Source organism: Anomaloglossus baeobatrachus, chromosome 12 (assembly GCF_048569485.1).
Source record: "Anomaloglossus baeobatrachus isolate aAnoBae1 chromosome 12, aAnoBae1.hap1, whole genome shotgun sequence".
In the NCBI taxonomy this organism is placed as follows: Eukaryota; Metazoa; Chordata; class Amphibia; order Anura; family Aromobatidae; genus Anomaloglossus; species Anomaloglossus baeobatrachus.
In genome coordinates, this window is record NC_134364.1 from 88,155,157 (window position 1) to 88,177,918 (window position 22,762).

Sequence of the window (22,762 nt, forward strand, 5' to 3'; positions counted from 1 at the left end):
TTTCCATACTGAGAGTTTTTTTCTTACATCTTTTTTATTTTTCTTGGTCATATTTAGTGGGCCAACAAAAGTTACGTCACTGACCACAGGATGTGAAAGCAGCGGTTTAGTATTCATGACCTAGGAACATTGAACAGTTTTGTGTCTGCGGCAGTCACCATGTCCTCTCTGCTCCTTATCACGGTGGCATGTAAGTACTGAGGCTTGAGATGATGCAGATAGTGTTCATTTTTCGTATTTTGTCTTCAGTCCCCTTTATACTTAATATGTATGTAGAGTTAGTGGCCAAGTGACCATATCAGATCTTCCATGGCTTCAAAAATGCAACTGCCTGAATAAAGTAGCAGCTACCAGGGAAATATGGGACTCCTGAGGGTGTGACCATCTCTATGGCATCTTGATGGGATGTACTTGTTACAGTAGGAAAGCGAGGGAAAGGGGCTCCTATGCTGTCTCTCATGCAATCCCTAACCTTAGGGTTACTCCTGATGGGGGAGAACTCTGAGTCCTGTGCCTGCGTATGATCCTGACTAGAACTAATGATTCTCCCCTCCCACCAGAGTAGGGGCAGTAGTGAGATGGAAACACAGAGAAAGACAGACAGGGGAAAACCAAAACTCTGATACACTGCAAACACACAGGAACCAACAATGAGAGACTCAGGAGAAAAGCAAGAGGAGGAAGGTAGCAAAAAAAAATTAAAACATAACAAGGGTTAACTCCACAACCGCACACATCAACAAGTACTACAACCACCAATTAGTCTTGATCACAACACCTCACCAGTACAGCTTAGATAAACTATAGTTGGCCGAGGTTCATATACAGTGGGAAAAAAAGTATTTAGTCAGCCAGAGCTTCCACAGTTGATTTCATAACACCATGCTGCTTGCAGGTTAGGTTTTCCCAGCCTGGTGCAGGGCTACAATTCTTTTTCTGGTGTCCTTCGACAGCTCTTTGGTCTTCACCATAGTGGAGTTTGGAGTGTGACTGAGGTTGTGGACAGGTGTCTTTTATACTGATAAGTTTATACAGGTGCCATTACTACAGGGAATGAGTGGAGGACATAGGAGCCTCTTAAAGAAGTAGTTACAGGTCTGTGAGATCCAGAAATCTTGCAAGTTTCTAGATGACTAAATACTTATCCACCAGAATTTGCAAAACAAATCTTGCCAAATCAAACAAGGTGATAATCTGAATTTGTTTTCTCATTTTGTCACTCATAGATGTGGTCTACCTTTGATGTCAATTACAGGGCTCTTTCATCTTTTTACATGGGAGAACTTGCACAATTGCTGGCTGACTAAATACTTTTTTCCCCACTATATAGGAGGGATGCACATGGGATTGGCTCCCCCACAAAATGTGATCAAAGGAGACTAGTAAGCAGACGAGCAGAGATTAACTCTTGCTATCCTGCCTATGAACTACCAATCTGTAGGTCGATGTCCTAGTCTACCTGCGCTGATCACAGACATCAGAGAAGTTATCAGGCAGAGTTTCAGAATCCGTAGTCTGAATAGATCCTGACGACGCCATGACCGTTGGCGATGTTTGTGAAAACCTCTGTGTGACTGTGCTATTAAGAAAATCCCTTTAATATTCATATTCTAGCTTTGTCATTACTTTATCAGTATATTCTCATTTATGGTGAATTTTTCCTCTTTTTCAGTCCTGATCATTAATCGCCTGGGTGAGTTTTTGTTTATAATGACATGTAAATGTTGATCAACTAAATATTTGTTAATAATATTGCTTCTTATTTTTAGGAGATACAGTCAGACCTGTGGTGACCTTCTCACCCAATTGGTAAAATATATTATTGGGGGACACGGTGACCCTAACATGTAATGTGACCCTTGAGAACCAGACATATTACTGGTATAAAGAGAATGAATTAATGGGAATGAGTGAAAAGAATGTAACTATCCAATCAGCCTCATGGACAGATACAGGGAATTACCAGTGCCATACCAGTATGAGTGACATCAGCCATCCCATCAGGCTCTATGTTAGTCAAGGTGAGTCCGGCCTGTCTCTGCCTCATAATACAATTTACATTACTGGACATATCGATGATATTATTTTTTTTATTAGCTAAGCTCATCCTGCAAAGGCCTTTGTCCATTCATGAAGGACTCCCCCTTACTCTCAAATGTCACAGCTGCTATGGATATAAGGTCATAAACACAACATTTTATAAGGAAAATCGAGAGATTCAGTCCTCAACCATTGACTCTGAGCTACGTATTGAGAAAGTAGATGGAGATGTGACTGGAAAATACCAATGTAGTAAAGTGATAGAAGATCATGATGGACCTCTAAAAACATTGTCATGTGAATCTTACATCCATCTTGCAAGTGAGTATTTTTCCATAATTTTTCTATATTTTTAAAACTGTGATTTGGAACAAGGACGAAAATAAACAGGACCAAAAATGGAACTTCTCCTGGCGCAAGTTTATGTCAATATGGTCTTTTCCCACCATAATCCTTAAGCTATTATTCCCTTAATCATATTGAACAGGCAAAAAAAAATGAAAAATACTCTAATTAGCGCTTCCCTATCGTATACAAGAATACTGCTAAAAAACATTTGACCTTGGACTTCAGAACTTTTAATTAAAACACCATGGGATTCAGAATTTCATGAAAAAAACTTTTTTACTAGTGAAAATTAGAAATAGTACTAATAATCTAAACTTTTTATTGAAAAATTATAATTTGGGAAGTAATAATGGTACCAGTTTTGGACTTCACTCAGTATCAACGATGGTATGCGCAGCATAGACGACATTTTTTTCCTAAATAGTCTATTCTTGCTTTGTAGAAGCTGCTTTCAGGCCTGTGGTCACCTTCAAACCCAACTGGAGAAATATATTATCTGGTGACACCATTACTAGCATAAAGATGAAAAACTGATGCCTGTTCAAGAACAGAACTTTAAAATCCAATCTGCTTCACGGAAAGATATAGGAGACTATCAGTGTTACACCAATACAAGTGATATCAGTTATCCTGTCAAACTGAATGTGATTAATGGTGAGTTGACAGAATAGTCAAAATATAGCAACTAATAAAGGAATTTAACTTTAATTCAATGTTTCTATATCAGCCATTCTCATTCTACAGAGACCGCAGGAAATTCTCGAAGGGGACTCCATGACTCTAAGGTGTCACAGTCGCTCTGAATATAAAATCATAAGCACAATATTCTACAAAGATGACAAAGAGATAAAGTCCTCAGACAGCGACTCACATCTACACATTGATAAGGTGGATGGAGCTGGGACCGGGAAATACAAATGTACAAAAACACTACAAGATTATGATGGAACATTCCATTCACTCTCCGATGAAACCTATGTCTCTGTGAGAGGTACATAACTGTGATCATGGGGTAAAATAACTGATAATGCGATCATGTGCTGGAGTAATGGAAATTGTCTGATCATGAGTTGGCGTAATGGTGATTGTGTGATGATGGAATGGAGTAACGGTGATTTTGAGAAAATCATGGGCTGGAGTAATAGATGATTGTGTAAACTGGGCTGGGGTTATGGTTATTGTGTGATCATGGGCTGAGTATCAATGTGATCATGGGCTGGAGTAACGGTGAATGTGTGATCATGGGCTGGAGTAACGGTGATTGTGTGATCATGGGCTGGAGTAATGGTGATTGTGTGATCATAGTTTGGAGTAATGTTGATTGTGTGATTATGGGCTGGAGTAGTGGTGATTATGTAATCATGGGCTGGGGAAATGGTGATTTTGAGAAGATCATAGGCTGGAGTAATGTTGATTGTGTGATCATGGGATGGAGTAATGGTAATTATGGGATCATCGGCTGGTGTAACAGTAATTGTGTGATTATGGGTTGGAGTAGGGGTGATTGAGTGATCCTGGAGTAGAATAACTCTGATAGGGGAATATATGGATGTGGAGCCCACGTGATAGATTGGGAACATCGGAAGGAATGTTGAGTAGACATGCATGAGGGCAAATGATGGTGGATTAACAGATTGGTTGAGATTTGCTGGTGGACTCCCATCCAATGCTAAAGTAGTAACAGAAAATTCACTTTTTTTCTGACTCGTTAAACTACCCTGATATTACAAGTCCAAACCACCTATACGATGAATGGAACAAGTAACCAGGCAAGGGTCAAAAATCACTCATATTTTCCAGTCCAACCTTAACAATGTATACTTTCTGGTTTATGTATTACATACATCCTAATTATTCCTTTATTTTTTAGAGCTTTTTTCAAGTCCAAAAATAAAGGCACCCCCATATGGTATAATAGAGGATGATGACCTGACCCTGACCTGTGTCAGAAGACTGAATCCTCTCAGAGAAGGTACAGAGCTGAAATATGCCTTCTATAGACAGGGACAAAAAGTGCAGGAGTTCAGCTCTTCTGATGCATACAGGGTCCGGTCTGCTCAATCTGAGGATTCTGGCAATTATACCTGTGAGGTGATGACTCACACGATAAGGAAGATGAGTGATGTCTCATATGTACATGTACAAGGTACGTTACCAAACTTTGATCTGTCCCATCTCTAAAACATTTTGAATCTTTTACTTATATCTCATCTGATATTTCCTCTTCTAGAATTGTTCTCCTTTCCAGAAATGATGGTGCCCCCGTATAGAATATTAAGGGATGAGCTGACCCTGACATGTATCTCAAAACTGAACCCTCTCCGACGTGGTAAGGAACTAAAGATCACCTTCTATAGAAATGGCCAGAACATGCAGCAGTTGAGATCATTGGACACATATACAATTCAGTCCGCTCAGCTGGAGGATTCTGGGAATTATACCTGTGCGGTGTCGACGGTGTCTTGTCTTATAAGGAAAATGAGCAACATCTCATATATTCATATACAGGGTGAGTCATTACATGAGTTGTATAGTGCACAGGGAACTGATCGTTTCTATAAACATAAGTCATTTATAATCAGATCAGGTTGTTCAAGGGACTTTCCATTAAACTCATCCTTCTTTATTAGACTTCATAAATATTAGCTTGTTAATAGAAATCTCACAGTTGGTACCCCGAATTATCTGCCGAGCAACCTGGCTCCAAGTGTTCAACAGGCCAAAAAAAGTATTACATGCCCTTCATTGAGGACCTATCACTTGCCATGAATATGTAATTATTTGGGTGTAAATACCGCTGTTCTCCTGAATCCGGTGATGTTTATTTTTTGTTCGCACTCCTCTCCTTTGTTCCTGAGATATGGACTTTTCTTCTCTATATGTAAATGTAGTCTCTTTAGACAAGTGGGTGTGGTGCTCAACTCTTTTTTTGTGGGTGTGGTTTTGAGGACCACATACTTGGCTAAAAAGACTTCATTTAGATAGAAAAAAAGTGGCCATATCTCAGGAATGGAGAGGCGCAGGAACAAAAGAAAAACATCGCCGGATTCAGGAGAACAACGGCATTTACATGAGGTAAAAAAAATACGTAGTTATGGCAAGTGACATGTCTTCTTTAAGTCTTACTGGTTCTACTAGATTGGGACACTGAGGTCTCTACGTAGAAGAATCCCCATGTAAGGCATAAATAAGGGCAGACTATGACTATCACTTATAATTCCTCTCTTCTCCTTTTCCCTCTCTTTCAGACTACACCAACCAGAATATAATGAGACTGGTGCTGTCCGGACTGACAGTAATGGTTGCCGCTTGTCTTCTCCTCTATCACAAAGAATCGCAACATGCAACTTCATTTGATGCCAAATGACAGGATGATGTCCACAGAGTGGATGAAAGCTTTATCAGTGTCAGAATTACTGCAGCTCCCCATCTAACCACACAAGGGCGCCAGTGAGCAACTACTAGACTTCTGGTTTGGATCCAGATGTTTGCAGGGCAGAAGTATTAGATGTTGGGGCACCTGAGTTTCCTTACACCGCCATTTTTTTTCGGTTTGACTTTCTATTGTAAATAAAATGATTATCTCAACTCCCTGAAGTCTCCTTCCTTTTCGTGTCCCTAATTGCATTGTCAGGTTTTATTTTTTTTTGCCTTTTTGTATTGATGCAATGATATGTGTCTGAACGATCCTCCTGTCGTTGTAGCTTGCATTTCTTTGTGAAGTTGGTGTACGTGCCCGCATTCTCCACCAAATGATGAGGAAACCTTGACATGACACCATGAAAACTGTGAAAGTCCATTTAGAAGTCCGCTAACACTAGAAGAGATAAAGAAAGAATAAATCAAAAATGTAAAAAAAACAAAACATGGTCATGTGAAATCGAGACAAAACTGGCTTGTAAGTCAAATCCCCAGATAAATACCATTCATGACACATGATAGACCCATGTGTAAACATTCACCATTCCTCAATTTATAAGGATTATGTTGTCTAGAAAGTCATCTTTTTTGGATAAGCACAATATGAGATCTTTGCATCAGGGTGGCCTTGTTGTGTTAGTAATTGTTTTCATAATTATTTTTCATTATTCCAAAAGGCAGAACTTCTTTATGTATTTAATAAACTATTTTTGCTCAGAATGAACAATCCCTTTAAGTAAAGTAAATCTCTGTCTTTTAACGCCATCAATGTATAAAGTGTATGGATTGGACTCCACTTAGTGGTGGCTGGGTGCATAGTTTGATCATTGGCTTCTTTTAAGAGATTTCTTCTAAAAATTGGGAAGTTAGTGTCTGGTTTACGAAACAGCCAGGAAACTGACATCATCAAATGTGGTGGCCCCTGCCCATGCTGACTGCAGTCATATTACTAAGAAGGTATTGCAATAGGGTTAAAACTAACGATTAGAGGAATGTGATGACCAGTGACGGTAGGAATCTTTGGAGAAGATATAAGACAGAAGTGAATATTGGAAAAACCTAAAATACAAGTATTAGAATTTGATGATGGATGGAAGGAAACGCTCATACTTCTTTTGTCTTCTTGCTTCACTATTGAATATCAGAGGACTTGGTGAGTAGAACAGTTATGACTGGAGATGTTCTATCGATTTATTTCAGATTCTAATGCTAAATTGCAGAAGTTTGAATATAGAAATGCTCCATAAATTTAATAAGCTCAAAACTTCTGCCTTCTGTACTCAAAATTGAGTTTGGGATAGTCTGTGTCTCGAGGTTTTTGAGGCATTTTTTGTTAAACTTGCCAGTAATCTCCAGATTGAGGGTTCAGAGCCCCGGCTGAATAGAGCAGAGCTCGATCATGCGCATTGCTGAACCATTCATCCTTATGGGAGTGCCGAAGACCAACTGAGAGATGCGCTTGGTATTCTCCAACACTTCCACAAACACTGACTGAAGTGTAAGAGGGTGACCTATGGTCAGTGCTTTCCTGCAAACACCATGGATAGAGTTATAAACGTGTATGTGTAAAGAATGTAAATATTAATATGCTAGAGTACGTATGGGAGTGTGTTATGAAGGTTCTAGGATGTTTTGTAAGGTAATGCCGCCACCTACTGGTCGGTAATTGTATGACGTGTGTTTGGGAGGATAATTAATAATTAATGTGGATAGAGACAGGACAGAGACTGCAGGCAGCAGTCAGCTTAGGCTAAGTTCACACTCCCGTTGTTTTAAATCCGTCAGATCCGTCATCTTTTAGGTGTCAACTAATGCAACAGATGTGTAATTTCACAGGATTCCGTTCACAGGAATCCTGTGAAAAAACTGATCCGTCACGTCCTTTGCATCTGCTATGCATCTGTTTTTTGATGGATACGTCATGATCCGTTTGTGTTTGGGACAGCCCAGTGGGTGTGCCAAACATGCTGGGCATGCTCAGTAAAGCATGACGGAATTCAGCACTGGATTCTGTCATGTGACAGATTACGGCGGAATCCAGCACCATAGACATCATTTATAGCTCTTGACGGATTACGTTGGACGCCCGCGGAGTGTGTTTTTTTTGCTGCTCCAAACAAGTTACATTCAGCTTTGCTCCCGCCTGACAGTCAGTCAGTAAACGACTGATCCGTCACGCGACGGATGCAATGCAAGGCCATCAGTCACAATCCGTCGCTAATAGAAGACAATGGGGAAAAAACGGATTCCTGCAAAATATTTTACAGGATACCGTAATTCCTCAAGGCGACGGATTGTGACTGATGCAAAACAACGAAAGTGTGAACTTAGCCTTAGAAAGTCAGTGAGTGTGAGGACAGAGTGAGGAGCGAATGTAGGAACTTGGCCTGCCAGGCCAAGCATTCTTGCTTCCGGTGGGGTGGACCAAGAAAATCCCAGGAGTACAGACTTCTGAAGGTATGGAGTCTAAGGCTTAGGATTGGTGTTAGGAGAGCACCTGAAAGCCCCTTATCTACAGGGTAAGTGAGGCCAGGAGTCAGCAGGTGAGAGAGACAAGGGGTCCGAAGCAGGAGAGAGAGAGACAGATTGTGCTCCGAAGCCGGAGTACCAGGGCAGTGGTTGGCTGGCAAATTGAGAGCGACTCTGGTTGCTAGTGGCAACCTCAATGTAGAACCGGAGTGTATGACCAAAGGACTGTGGGAACTGATGTATGCAGCAACCTTTATCACAGAAAAGTGATGGCGATGTGCCCACTGCTGGCGTGATGTTAAACTACTAAAAACAGTGACCAGGAAAGCAACGTTCCCATGTTTGAGAAGAACTGTGTCTCTGTGTGGTGCTTGAGGATGCTGGGACCTGCTGCAACTGGCAACTGGGAAGCGGTTCTGAGGAGAGAACCAGCCCTGGCCTCGGCCTGAAAGTAAGTGCCCTGCACCACAAGTCCCAGCAAACCTTCCCCTGCACTAAAGAGGTGTACGTGGTGCAGAGTCAACACCCAGGGCTGCGCTGCAGCCAAGCAACAGACTCTACTGTGAGTACCATGGCACCCGAACTCCCCTTTAACAGAAACGGCAGTAGACATAGTCAACTACAGCTTTATTCAGCTAGGAATGTTCAATAACAATAATAAAGTCAATAGACTGCATAAAACCAGATGCAGGAAATGCAGCAGCTATTTTGTGGTGAATCATGATTGTGAGAGGGTGACTGCTTCTGCATCGGCTATAGAAGACGGACGCCGCATGTTGTGGAAGAAGGAGAAGATGAGAATTTATTTTTTACTATTTGTGGAACAAGACCCTCAGAACAGGGACATTATTACTGAAAGGGGCCCAGGATCAAGAACATTATACCAGGATATGAGACATTATTACTGGAATTGCCCCAGGATAGGGATCATCATTACAGGAACTGGCCCAGGATTGTGGACATTATTACTGGGAGAAGACCAGGATGGAGGCATTATACCTGGAAGAGGCTAAATATGAGGGACATTATACCAGGAAGGGGCCTAGGATGTGGGGGATTATGACAGGATGGGGCTAGGATAGAGGACATATACCAGGAACAGGCTCAGAATTGGGATATTATAAGAGGGAATGTCCCAGGAACGGGAAAATTGTTCCCATGATGCCAGCATTATTACATGAAGGGGTCAGGATTGAGGACATTATCGTTATGTGACTGCAGGATAGCGAGTGTTACGGTTTCAGTTTCTGGGTATCTGCGTGTCTCCTTCCCCTTTGCTGTGGCACTGGAGACTATGTTCGGATTTCTTGCTACTGCACATGTGCGAGCGCTGGAGACTAAGTCCTATCTTGGAGCCATTGCACATGTGCGAGTGACATCATCACTGACACGAGGTCACATGTCTCTGACACCTTCTAAGCTGATTGGTCGCTGGTCATGTGCTTGTGACGCCTTGCTCGGTGATAGGCCAGCGTGACGTCATTGCTGTCGTTCTGGCAGCGGATTGGCTCTGGTGTCCTCCATCTTGGATGAGGCACAGAGTCTATATAAGACCCTGACGCACGCTGCTCGGCCCTCAGTCCTCTTGGTTCATGCATGAGAGTAGATGCTCTGTGCACTTCCCTTTAGGCATCTCTCTGTCTATGCTAGGTGAGCGCTACCGATAGGGTAGCGTTCTTGTACCTTACAGCTTCGGCTGCAGTCTGTATCCTTGCATCTTATTGGAGCGGACATAGGCAGGTGCCTGAGGCACATGGTCTGGCTGGGCCTTGTGATTCTACTCGTAGGTGGACGTTGTCGCTAGGGTAACGTTCCTTATACTGCATCTGGCAGTTGTTCGTATCCTCGCACACTAGGGGAGCGAACATAGGTAGGAGCTTTGTGCGGCTTGTGCTGCTGTCCGTCTCTTTTGCACCACTAGTGCAGCGGACCTAGGCAGGTGCCATATCTAGTGGTTCGTGTTCTCGCACACTAGTGGAGCGAACGCAGGTAGGAGCTTTGTGCGGCTTACGCTGCTGCCCGTCTCCTGGCACCGCTAGAGGAACGGACCTAGGTACGTGCCATTTCACACTCACTGCTTTTGTCTCTGTGATCATTAACGGAGACCATTCCACACACCCTCCGAGTAAGGGAGGAATTGCTTTATTTCCTAACTATATTCCTCTGTGAGTTTAACAGAGGTTTTGCACTCTGCACTTCGTGCTACTACTATTTACAGCGGCACACTTACATACTCTTCCTCACTCATTAACATATCCCTTTTACGTTAATGTTAAATACGGTAGTCGCTGTGACTTTAACAGTACATGCCGTGATTAGCTCTAGTGTCACTGAGACGTATCAGTATCAGTACTGCTTTCGTGGTACAAGATATCCCTTATCCTCTGCCATAGTCTGCAGCAGAGACTTTGCACGGTGAACCCTGACTGTCTGATATCTCTTTGGTTTTTATAATCAGTCATCCTCCGTAACATCAGGACTGAGCCCAGGGTCTGGCAGTTATGGCAGAATATCAGCAGTTACACCGTTACATACAAGTACTTGAGTCGCGGCTCAAGACTGTAGAGGATAAACCTCAGACCATGGTGACATCTGCACATGATCCTCGACTTGCTTTGTCAAACAGGTATTCTGGCAATGCCAGATCATGTTGTGGTTTCAATAGTCAGAGTCAGATACACCGAGAGGTCAACTCTTCTCGCTTCTCTACGGAGCGGTCCAGAGTAGGCTTTATCATATCCTTACTTCAGGAGAAAGCCTTAGAATGGGCGACTCCCCTATGGGAGCACTCTGATGTGGTTACTCTGAGACATCAAGACTTTCTTGAAGCTCTTAAAGCGGTATTCATGGGTCCGCAGGTTACCCATGATGCGGCCCTGAGACTGTTAGATCTATCTCAGGGTTCGTTATCCACTAGTTCTTATGCCATTGCTTTTAGAACTCTGGTGGCAGAACTAGATTGGCTAGAAAAGGTGTTGATTCCTATCTTCTGGAGAGGGTTGGCAGGCTATGTCAAGGATGCCCTTGCTACTCATGAGGTCCCTGCTTCTCTGGAGGACTTAATCACTGCAGCAACAAGGATCGACGTACGCCATAAGGAATGTAGACTTGAGGTCTCTTCCTCACGCCCTAAGCATTGGGCTATTCCAGTTGTTGAAGGTCCACCACCATCTTCCTCAGCATCTGAGACATCTCCTACTCCTATGGAGTTAGGTCATACGTCCTCCAGACTACGCAAGTCTGGTCCTCCTATATGTTACGTGTGTCGTCGTGCGGGTCACTACGCTAACAAGTGTCCCAGCCGCCAGGGAAACTCCCAACCCTAGTATCTATAGGAGGGGGGTTACTAGGTACGCCGTCTGCACCCTCCAAGTGTAGTTTTACAGGTCAGCTCTCGTTCTCCGTGACTACGGTGCCTATCAAGGCTTTTATTGATTCTGGGGCTGACAGTATCTTTATTTCCTCTGGTTTCGTTACACAGCATAATATTCCCTCTATTATGTTGGAGGCGCCCATTCCTGTCCGTGTTGTAAATGGAACCATGTTGCCTGATTACATTACATTGAGGACAGTACCCTTGCGCCTTATTCTGTTCCATGACCATGTGGAGGATATTTCTTTTCTCGTTTTGCCTGAGGGTCTTGACGACGTACTCCTAGGGCTTCCATGGCTTCGGAAGCATGCTCCGTTGATTGACTGGGAGTCTGACAATGTCATCAGATGGGGTTCGAACTGTCAGTCTCGATGTTTTTCCTCTCACCCTCTAAAGTCGTTGCGACTGCATCGACCGATCTCTCTCCTTTACCAACACCCTATTTTTATTTCGCTGACGTGTTCTCCAAACAGGGTGCTGAGGTTCTTCCACCCCATAGGCCGTATGACTGCGCCATAGACCTTATCCCAGGTTCGGTTCCACCTAAGGGTTTACCCTCTGTCAATACCTGAGTCTGAGGCCATGTTGACCTATATAAGAGAGAGTTTAGCGAAGGGGTTCATTCGTAAGTCTGTCTCTCCCGCGGGAGCTGGGTTTTTCTATGTTTGGAAGAAAGAGGGTGATTTGCATCCCTGCATAGATTACAGGGGTCTCAACGCAATCACAATAAAGAACAAATACCCGTTACCTTTAATTTCGGAGCTCTTTGACAGACTGAGGGGAGCCCGAGTTTTTACGAAGCTGGATCTGCGGGGTGCATATAACTTTGTACGAATTCGAGAGGGTGACGAATGGAAGACCGCTTTTAACACCCGAGACGGTCACTATGGATACCTCGTCATGCCATTTTGGTTTATGTAATGCACCCGCAGTATTTCAGGACTTCGTAAACGATGTGTTCAGGGATTTACTGTTATCCTCCGTCGTGGTGTATCTGGACGACATCCTGATTTTTTCTCCTGAAGACTCATCGTCAGGATGTCGTTCGTGTCCTTTTCCATTTTAGGGAGCACTCTTTGTTTGCTAAACTCGAAAAGTGTGTATTCGAGCAGTCCTCATTGCCTTTTTTGGGTTACATTATCTCACAAGAGGGCCTGGCTATGGATCCTGCGAAGCTCTCTGCTGTCCTGGAATGGTCCGAACCTCGTTCCTTGAAGGCTGTGCAACGCTTCTTAGGATTCATAAATTACTACCGGCAGTTCATACCCCATTTCTCCACTTTGTTGGCTCCTTTGGTGGCCTTGACTAAGAAAGGTGCTAATCCCAAAGTCTGGTCTACTGAGACATCTCAGGCTTTTGAGGCAGTAAAAAGACACTTTTCAGCTGCTCCCGTTCTTCAAAGACCCGATGAGATTAAGCCCTTCCTCTTGGAGGTTGATGCATCCTCAGTGGGTGCTGGTGATGTCTTGTATCAAAAGAACGGTGTAGGTAGAAAAAGGCCGTGTTTCTTCTTTGCTAAAACCTTTTCACCGGCAGAGAGAAACTATACCATTGGGGATAGGGAACTGCTCGCCCTGAGATTAGCCTTGGAGGAGTGGCGTCACTTGCTAGAAGGAGCGAAACATCCTTTCCAGGTCTATACAGACCACAAGAATCTAACGTACTTACAAACCGCTCAGCGTCTGAATCCTCGCCAAGCCTGCTGGTCCTTGTTTTTCTCCCGCTTTCACTTCTCCATCAACTATCTGTCTGGGAGTAAGAATAACAAGGCAGACGCCCTGTCTCGCTCTATGGTTTCTACCCAGGAGGAGATTGACGAACCTCGTCTTATCCTTTCCTCCAGGGTTTTTCATACGCTCTCTCCTGTGTCTATAGACCAAATCCCACCGGGCAAGACCTTTGTTCCGCCTAATCGACAGAATGATATACTGTCGTGGGCCCACACCTCAATGGTGGGTGGGCATTTTGGTATTAGACGGACACGAGAGTTACTCGAGAGGTGGTATTGGTGGCCACACTTAAGCGGGCTTTACACGCTACGACATCGCTAATGCGGAGTCGTTGGGGTCACGGAATTCGTGATGCACATCCGGCCGCATTAGCGATGCCGTTGCGTGTGACACCGATAAGCGATTTTGCATCGTTGCAAAAACGTGCAAAATCGCTAATCGGTGACATGGGGGTCCATTCTCAAATCTCGTTACTGCAGCAGTAACGAGGTTGTTCCTCGTTCCTGCGGCAGCACACATCGCTGCGTGTGGCGCCGCAGGAACGAGGAAGCTCCCCTTACCTGCCTCCCGGCCGCTATGCGGAAGGAAGGAGGTGGGCGGGATGTTACGTCCCGCTCAGCTCCGCCCCTCCGCTGCTATTGGGTGGCGGTTCAGTGACGTCGCTGTGACGCCGCACGGACCGCCCCCTTAGAAAGGAGGCGGTTCGCCCGTCACAGCGACGTCGCCGGACAGGTATGTATGTGTGACGGGTCTGGGCGATGTTGTGCGACACGGGCAGCGATTTGCCCGTGTCGCGCAACAGATGGGGGCGGGTACCCACACTAGCGATATCGGGACCGATATCGCAGTGTATAAAGTAGCCTTTAGCCAGCCACGTCAAGAGATATGTCGGTTCCTGCTACTCGTGTGCTCGCAACCGTCCGTTACGGCAGAGACCGGCTGGGCTCTTGCATCCTTTACCAGTACCAGATAGACCATGGGAGGTGGTAGGCATGGACTTTGTGGGTGATCTTCCGTGTTCACAGGGACATCGATTTGTGTGGGTCATTACGGACCATTTCTCCCGGATGGTTCATCTCGTACCATTATCAAGAATCCCATCTTCCAGGGTACTAGCTAAACTATTCCTCAAGCATGTCTTTAGGCTTCACGGGATGCCAGATCGTATCATTTGTGATAGAGGTCCGCAATTTGCTTCCCGTTTCTGTCGAGATCTTTGTAGCCTTCTGCAAATTGAGTTGAATGTCTCTTCGGCATACCATCCGGAGACCAATGGTTTGGTTGAGCGTACCAATCAATCCATGATTATATACCTTCGACACTTTGTTGCTGAGAACCACGATAACTGGTCCTCCCTCCTATCCTGGGCAGAATTTGCCATTAACAATTCTCTGGCTGAGGCCACTGGGCAGACACCGTTCGTACTCAATAATGGGCAATACCCTAGGGTACCGGTACCGTTTCCCGCTGCTGCACCTCCTCCTCTTGTGGCCGACTGGGCAACTAATGCCAGAGAGATCTGGGATCGGACTCAAGAGTCGATCCAAGCAGCTAAGGACCGCATGAAGACGGTGTCCGATCGGTTTCGTCGCCCAGCTCCTGTCTTTTCTCCGGGGGACTTTGTGTGTCTCTCTGCAAAACACGTGAAACTTAGAGTGAGCTCTGTCAAATTTGCTCCTCGCTTCCTGGGTCCTTATGAGGTTCTTCGACAGGTAAATCCTGTAGTCTACCAATTGAAGTTACCCGGCCATCTTAGGATCCATGACAAATTCAATGTTTCACTGTTAAAGCCGGCTATTTTACCTCACACTCGTGAAGTGCACTCTCCTGCCTCTGATTCCTCTCGCTCTAGCTATGAGGTACGATCCATAGTTGGTTCTAAGATGGTTCGAGGGCGCAGGTTCTTCTTGATAGATTAGGAGGGCTACGGCCCGGAACATCGCTATTGGGAGCCTGAGGAGGCTGTCCATGCTCCTGACTTAGTTGCCGATTACCTGCGCCGCCGGGATGGGGCTCCTTGAGGGGGAGGTACTGTTATGGTTCCCGTTTCTGGGTATGTGCGTGTCTCCTTCCCCTTTGCTGTGGCACTGGAGACTATGTTCGGATTTCTTGCTACTGCACATGTGCGAGCATTGGAGACTATGTTCGGATTTCTTGCTACTGCACATGTGCGAGCACTGGAGACTATGTACGGATTTCTTGCTACTGCATATGTGCGAGCGCTGCAGACTAAGTCCTATCTTGGAGCCATTGCACATGTGCGAGTGACATCATCACTGACACGAGGTCACATGTCTCTGACACCTTCTAAGCTGATTGGCTGCTGGTCATGTGCTTGTGACACGAGGTCACATGTCTCTGACACCTTCTAAGCCGATTGGTCGCTGGTCATGTGCTTGTGAGGCCTTGATCGGTGATAGGCCAGCGTGACGTCATTGCTGTCGTTCTGGCAGCGGATTGGCTCTGGTGTCCTCCATCTTGGATGAGCCACAGAGTCTATATAAGACCCTGACGCACGCTGCTCGGCGCTCAGTCCTCTTGGTTCATGCATGAGAGTAGACGCTCTGTGCACATCCCTCTAGGCATCTCTCTGTCTATGCTAGGTGAGCGCTACCGGTAGGGTAGCGTTCTTGTACCTTACAGCTTCGGCTGCGGTCCGTATCCTTGCATCTTATTGGAGCGGACATAGGCAGGTGCCTGAGGCACATGGTCTGGCTGGGCCTTGTGATTCTACTCGTAGGTGGACGTTGCCGCTAGGGTAACGTTCCTTATACTGCGTCTGGCAGTTGTTCGTATCCTCGCACACTAGGGGAGCGAACATAGGTAGGAGCTTTGTGCGGCTTGTGCTGCTGTCCGTCTCTTTTGCACCACTAGTGCAGCGGACCTAGGCAGTTGCCATATCTAGTGGTTCGTGTCCTCGCACACTAGGGGAGCGAGCGCAGGTAGGAGCTTTGTGCGGCTTACGCTGCTGCCCGTCTCCTGGCACCGCTAGAGGAACGGACCTAGGTAGGTGCCATTTCACACTCACTGCTTTTGTCTCTGTGATCATTAACAGAGACCATTCCACACACCCTCTGAGTAATGGAGGAATTGCTTTATTTCCTAACTATATTCCTCTGTGAGTTTAACAGAGGTATTGCACTCTGCACTTTGTGCTACTACTATTTACAGCGGCACACTTACATACTCTTCCTCACTCATTAACATATCCCTTTTACGTTAATGCGAAATACGGTAGTCGCTGTGACTTTAACAGTACACGCCGTGATTGGCTCTAGTGTCACTGAGACGTATCAGTGTCAGTACCACTTTTGTGGTACAAGATACCTCTTATCCTCTGCCATAGTCTGCAGCAGAGGCTTTGCACGGTGGACCCTGACTGTCTGATATCTCTTTGGTTTTTATAATCAGACAGCCTCCGTAACAGCGAGGGACATGGGCCTCCTATGCTCTCCCTCAAGCTAGGGGATCTTAGGCTAACCCTAACCTCAGGGTTACCCCTAATGGTGGAGATGCATGAGTCCAATGCCTGTCAATTCTCCTGGATATGGGACATTATACCAGGAAGGTTATCTAGGATGTGGGAGATTATGACAGAAGTGGCCAAGTCAAGGACAGGAAACATTACTGTATATCTGGATATTGGCAGGATAGAGGACATATACCAGGAACATACTCCGAATGGGGGATATTAAAACAGGGAGAGGCCCAAAATGGGTAAATCAAAACAAAAAGGGCAGAGGATGGGGGCATTACCAGAGGAAGGGGCCATGATGGAGGACATTAGTAATGGAAGGGGGGGCAGAATGGGGTATCTTATTTCAGAAAAGGGACATTATTACATGGGCGGGGCAAAACATGTACACCTTCAAAGAATCTTGAATGCTTCAAGGGCCCATTCATCTGACAAACTTGCAAGTGAGGGCCTATGTCCAAATTTTGCACTGGGGCCTATCAGACTTTAGTTGCGCCACTGCAAATAGTTCAGCACTTCCACCTGAGTGACAATGATTTCATATGTAAAACAGCGCACCATGTGGTCAGTAGATGTATTATAATTGCTATTAAAATGCAGAACATTATAGTAGAAAAGACGTCATGATGTTCCCAGTTCGAATTCCAAAAGATTTGTTCATCTCGACTCTATCGTCTACATTTGGACTGTCTAAAAATTATCCCGTTTTAGTAACGGTGACTTGAAGCAGAAAATGTTGAAAGCTGTGAAGGATTAATATACCAAATTACACATCTGCATAATTTAAATGAATCTGGAAAAAACTATTCAATTCCTCCCCCTTATTTTTCTAGGAGCAGAAGTCAGACCTGTGATAATTTTCAAATCTAACTGGAGTGAGATATTATTCCAGGATCCAGTGACCCTATTATGTGATGTGGGGTCCGCTGCCTTGGAGAACCAGAGATATTATTGGTATAAAGATGGGGAACCACTAAAAGTTAAAGATCAGCAGAGATTGGACATTGACTCTGTTTATAAAGAAGATGTAGGTGACTACCAGTGTGGGATCAGCAATGGTGTCCTCAGTCCTCGTGTCACATTGAATGCGAGTACTAGTAAGTTGTCATCCCATCCTAGTAAACGTCTAACGTTGTATCTAGAGGGGAGTCATTATTCATTCTTATTATTGCAGATTTTCTCATCCTACAGAGACCCCCAGTTATCTATGATGGAGACCCCCTGACATTGAGATGTCACGGTTTTTATGAAGGAATAAACACAACATTTTACAAGGAAGATAAAGAGATAAAGTTCTCAGTCAATGATTCGGAGTTACATATAGATAGAGTTGTTCGGGGCTCGTCCGGGATGTATAGATGTACCAAACTGCTTAGAGAACCTTATCATACATATCATATGTACTCTGCGGAAACCTACATCTCAGAGTTGGGTAAGTTGATAATTAAAAAACATAGCTACTTATTTTCAGAAACCGCGCCATTCCCCACCATTGCTCAGCTCCACTCACTTCAATGGGCTTAGTTGCAATACCAGAAACATTCCATGGTCAAAGGTGGTGCTTTTTCTGAAGGAAAACAGTCATGTTTTTCTATTTGTGACTAACTCCTTTAAGATTCTGAAAGAATTTGCTTATTTTATCCTTATTTAGTGATCACCCCCTAGTGGTGGCCAAAGGCAGATAGATTTACCCAGATTTACTCATTTTCTAAGCAGAGCGAATACAATGATAATTTTCTTTTTTTCCATGCAAAATTCAGGTCAGTTAGGTATAATCATATCTTATATAATTGATTATTAATTTTGGTAGGCTTTGGATAATAATTTTAATATATGTCAGGGAAATGGGTAAGCAACAGAAAATGAGTTCAATTAAAACTTAACTTTTATATATAAATATCTAAGAAATTCAATGACAAACTAAATATATTTTTCAGTATTCTTCACAGATTGGGTCACATTTAAGAAAGGGGCAGTGGTCCAATATCTTTTGTGCAATTTCACAAAGTCACTAATTGAGGGTTGGAAAATGAGCATTCTATTGTCTAAGTCTTTATAGAAAATGCCATAGACATGTGAAGAAGAGAATTTGGAACAATCACACCAGTTTCTTGGAGACCTTTGTCATCCCGGTTCCTTCTTCTTAGGCTGAAATCTATCATGTCCTTGATTTCTGGTCGGCCAGTCGCAGTGGAGAAGGGTTTTGATTTCATGCAGCCGTACATGCCCGGGAAATATCAGGGGTTCTGTAACTTCTGGTGTTATCAGCTACTCACTGAGTCAGAGAATTACTCAATATGACAGTATTGTAAGCCTCCTCCATGACATATACAAAGACTAATACAAAGGGGACTCATTAATCTACCCTTTTGTTACAAGTCCAAAGCACCTACACGATGAATTGAACAAGTAATAGGGCAAGGGTCAAAAATCACTCATATTTGGCAGTCCAACCTCAAACATATATACTTTAATATTTTTTAGATCTTTTCTCACATCCAAAAATAAAAGCACCCCGATACAGTGTAATATAAGACGATGACTTGAACCTGATCTCATATCTCATGTGGTAATATTTCCTCTTCTAGAATTGTTCTCCTTTCCAGAAATTATAGTGCCCTCGTATAGAATGTTAGGGCATGAGCTGACCCTGACGTGTATCTCAAGACTGAATCCTCTCCGACGTGGTAAGGAACTGCCGATCACCTTCTATAGAAATGGACAGAACGTGCAGCAGTTGAGATCAGTGGACACATATACAATTCAGTCCGCTCGGATGGAGGATTCTGGGAATTATACCTGTGCGGTGTCAACGGGGTCTGGTCTTACAAGGAAAATAAGCAACATCTCATATGTCCATATACAGGGTGAGTCATTACAGGAGTGTATAGCGCAAGATATATCCCAGACTACAGGGAACTGATCATTTCTAAAAATATAGTGGTCATTTACAATTAGATCAAGTTGTTAACCCTAGAACGCGCAACCATAGAAATCTACCATAGAAAACAAGTAACCTAGCAGGCCTGCGAGGCCCCAGGTATGCGTTCTAGGGTTAAAGGGACATTCCATTAAACACACCCCCTTTTATTACACTACTTAAAATTTAGCTTGTTAATAGAATTCTCACAGTTGGTACCCTGAGTTATCTGCAGAGCAACCTGGCTCCAAATGTTCAACAGGGTACAAAAAGTATTACGTGCCCTTTATTGAGGACCTATCACTTGTCATGAATATGTAATTATTTGGGTGTAAATACCGCTGTTCTCCTGAATCCGGTGATATTTATCTTTTGTTCGTACTTCTCTCTGTTCCTGAGATACAGACTTTTCTTCTCTATATGTAAATGTAGTCTCTTTAGACAAGTGGGTTTGGTTCTCAACTCTTTTGTGGGTGTGGTCTTGAGGACCACACACTTGGCTAAAAAGACTACATTTAGATACAAAAAAAGGAGGCCATATCTCATGAATGGAGAGGTGCAGGAACAAAAGAAAAACATTGCCGGATTCAGGAGAACAGCGGCATTTACACCAGGTTAAAAAAAAAACAACAAAAAAACCCGCAAAACATATTTAAGACAAGTGACAGGTCTTCTATAATGCGAGCGTCACACGAGACGAGCTATCGCGCGATGCATCGTCGGGGTCACGGTTTTCGTGACGCACATCCGGCATCGCTTGCGACGTCGTTTCGTGTGACACCTCCGAGCGACGCAGAATCGCTCACAAGTCGTGAGTCATGCACTCGTCGCTTATTTTTAAAAAATTGTTTATTTTTAATGGTGCCGGTTGTTCATCGTACCCGGGGCAGCACACATTGCTCCGTGTGACACCCCGGGAACGATTAACTCAGCTTACCTGTATCCCGCGGCTCCCGCCGGCAATGCGGAAGGAATTAGGTGGGCGGGATGTTTACGTCCCGCTCATCTCCGCCCCTCCGCTTCTATTAGCCAGCGGCTGTGTGACTTCGCTGTGACACCGAACGTCCCTCCCCCTTCAGGAAGTGGATGTTCGCTGCCCACAGCGAGGTCACTCAGCAGGTAAGTACGTGTGACGGGGGGTTTGGTGACTTTGTGCGACACGGGCAACTAATTGCCCGTGACGCACAAACGACGGGGGCGGGTACGATCGCTCGTGCGATCACTCGATAGATTGTACCGTGTGACGCCCACATAAGTCTTACTGGGTCTACTAGATTGTGGCACTGAGGCTTCTGTGTAGAAGAAGAATCCCCATGTAAGGCATAAGGGTAGACTATGACTATGACTTATAATTCCTCTTCTTTTCTCTTCAGACTACACCAACCAGAATATAATGAGACTTGTGCTATCCGGACTGACACTAATGGTTGCCGCTTGTTTTCTCCTTTATCATAAAGAATCACAACATGCAACTTCACTTGATGCCAAATGACAGAATGATGTCCACGTAGCTAATGACAGCTTTATCAATCAAAGTGCAAGTATTACTGCAATTCTCCATCGAACCACACAATGGCGCCAGTGAGCGACTGCTAGATACTGTTGCAAGACTTCTGGTTTGCATCTCCAGATGTCTCCAGGGCAGAAGCATTAGATGTTGGGGCACCTGAGTATCCTTACACCGCCATTTTTTTCTGTTTGACTTTCTATTGTGAATAAAATGATTATCCCGACTCCCTGAAGTCTCCTTCCTTTTCGTGTCCCTAATTGCATGCTAAGGTTTTATTTTTTTTTGCCTTTTTGTATTGATGCAATATGTGTCTGAACGATCCTCCTGTTGGTGTAGCTTGCATTTCAACTTGAAGTTGCTATACGAGAGGCTGCTGATAAGTCTTTGGCTTTACCCAGAAAGAAACGAGATAGGATAATAAAACTTTACATTTATTCCACATACTCTCCACTGATGTCAGCACACTTCTTACATCGGTATTCCAAGCTCTGTAAGCCTAACAAAAAGAAGGATTTTGGTTGTGCCTCAAACCAGGCATCCGTAGCAGCCATGGCATCAGAAATGGTGTGAAATTTGGTACCTTTGAGGTGTTTCTTCAGGTTTGGAAACAGATGATAGTCGGAGGGAGCTCGATCTGGTGAATAAGGAGGGTGGTCAATCAGCTGGAAGCCCAGCTCTGACAGTGGTCGCTTGTGCAGTGTGAGCGGAGGCATTGTCTTGCAGGAACAAGATTCCTTTGGACAGCTTGCCGTGCCTTTTGGCCTTCAGAGCTGCCTTCCATTGGTCAAAAAGTTCAATGTAATACCTTGCATTGATGGTGGAACCCTTTTGAAGGTAGTCCACTAGCAGCACGCCCTCCTTATCCTAGAACAAAGATGCCATCACCTTAGTGGCTGATTTTTGCACCCTGAGCTTCTTTGGATGAGGATAAACACTGTGCCTCCACTTTTAACTGCTCTTTTTTTTCAGGGTCATACAAATAAATCCAAATCTTATCCATAGTGACCAGTCAATCCAGGAAGTTCTTATCTGTCCGGAAACGCTGATGTCGCGGGCGGAGGAGGGGACGCTGCGCTCTCCCACTGCTCGGGTCCGGCTGCCGCTGCTGCTGCGGCCGCTGCTGCTGCTCGGTGGAGGCTCGAGCGGTGGGCCGGAGCCCAGGGACTCGAGCGGCGCTCCTCGCCCGTGAGTGAAAAGGGGGTGATTGGTTGTGGGGGTTTTGATTATGGATATTGTCCGTGACGCCACCCACGGTTGTGGTGATTTTGGTGACACCACCGCTGCTTTAGACGGGGATCCCGGGAGCGGTGACTGGGAGCAGCTTGGTTGTTAGTTCTCCCCTCCGTGGGTAGGGGGTTGGTTGTCCCGGGGCCCGGTGATGGGGTAGGGATGGATGGCAGGCGGGCTACGGGGCCTGGTGAGGTGCAGGGTCGCAGGGGCAGCGCTGTGCCGCACGGCACGGTGGTACTCACTCAGC

General features: G+C 44.8%; 1 pseudogene; it reads left to right on the forward strand.

Moving 5' to 3' along the window:
* Positions 1-159: 159 nt before the first annotated feature.
* Positions 160-21,501, forward strand: LOC142257562 (Fc receptor-like protein 5; annotated as a pseudogene).
* Positions 21,502-22,762: the final 1,261 nt, after the last annotated feature.